The sequence below is a fragment of the Hakea prostrata genome, unplaced genomic scaffold (genome assembly GCF_041222555.1).
Source record: "Hakea prostrata isolate BN-2017 unplaced genomic scaffold, UWA_Hpros_2 contig_45, whole genome shotgun sequence".
In the NCBI taxonomy this organism is placed as follows: Eukaryota; Viridiplantae; Streptophyta; class Magnoliopsida; order Proteales; family Proteaceae; genus Hakea; species Hakea prostrata.
In genome coordinates, this window is record NW_028291164.1 from 28,980 (window position 1) to 30,680 (window position 1,701).

Consider the following 1,701-nt stretch of genomic DNA (forward strand, 5'->3'; position numbering starts at 1 on the left):
GGAGATGCCCTCTGGACACCTTCCTAAACTGTTGGATGACATATCTAGGATTGTCTAGTAGTGTTTGGCTAGGATGTCCTGTTATGTCAGACCCTAATCGGAGGGGTATTGAGACCGAACGACCCGTGGTAGCAATGGGGATTCATGGGCGCTCAAGACCGGTAACCAACCCGTGAGAGGGCAGGAATCACATTGTGGGGGCCATTTATTGGTAGGGTTGCATATGGTTAGACTTGGGCTCACGGGCGCTTAAGACCGGTAACCAACCCGTGAGAGGACGTGAGAGCTTCCCGTTTACCATATGTGGATGATCAATAGGGTTGATGAGTCCGTAGTCCGAGTTGGTCGGTGCCATAGGATACGCTGACTCTAGTGTGAAGGATACCGGAAAGGATCGTCAGGGACAAGGAATGGAAGTATCTGGATCTGACTTGATGTAACTAAGTAGAAGACTTGCATTTGGCTAGGTTTTACCCTGACATGCGCCAGTACTTATACCAAATGGTTGTGAGAGAGTGTGTTGACTTAACCCCCTGCCAAGGTTTGTCCTGAGGGATGAAGGACCCATTACCAAACGGCTGCTCAAGACCGGTGAAATGATCCGTGAGAGAATCCAAGATATCTTAAATGGTTGAGGATGTGAGTGGACTTTCCTAAAGAAGTACGGTGCTATGACTTAAAGCATGTCTGCCAATAGAGACCAGCATACATAGAGTTAGATTCATTCATTCATTGTTTGTCTCATATCATATTGCATTTATGTTTGTTCTGGAATCCTGCCATTTATGTTATTATGGATTTTAACTGCCTTACTGAGTTTCTTTTAAACTCATTCCTTTATTGTACAATGTTGTTAGACTATCCTGCAGTCTTGAGTGTTATGACGGTCCCTATGAAGAAGCGCAATGCGAAGAGGCATATCTCCAGGAAGGTGATTGCGGTTACCACAATTACTCTGAAGATCCCGCGAGTGGTTATGCTCCGTACGATGCTTAGTCCGACCATTGAGTGGAAGCGTCCTTGTGCTATTTATGAGATTTACACTTACAAGGATGTTGTCTATAAAGTGGAGAACAATTTAGTTACCCAATGTACTTGTTACTGGGAATAGATTTTTGTCTAGTTTATTCTTTTAGAGCTACTTTTTCCGCTGGTTGTAAAGTGGGATTTTTGCCTCGCTTTACTTATCTGTTTGATACTCTGATTATATCTATTATTCTGATTCATTTATGATTCATTCTTCTTTATTGGATCTATGATTTATCTTCCGCACTCTTGTTATGATTGTTCATGATTATGTTATTGTTTATGTGGGAGGTTGATCACTCGATACCTGATCTTCGGGCTGTGGATCACACTCTCGGGTATGCCAGATAGGGTACCGGCTGGGAGGGCGTGACACACAAGTCAAGTGACTTACCTAATAGGTAGAAATGCCTTCAAACCAAGATAGAGAGCACTCCAAGTCCATCAACTAATCAGATCTTCATCAGGATTCAGTTTCCATAAATAGAACCTCATCATCAACTTCATGGATTCAAAGCCAGACACCAAGTCCTCTACTGGGATGGCCCAAAGCTGACTTCTTACTTTACTTCGGGTCATCGGACCTACAAATAACAAGGTTTCCGGGTCAAAGTTAGGGCTGGGTTTTACAGAAATAACCATCCTTACCTCTTATAACTCGCAAAGGAATCCTAA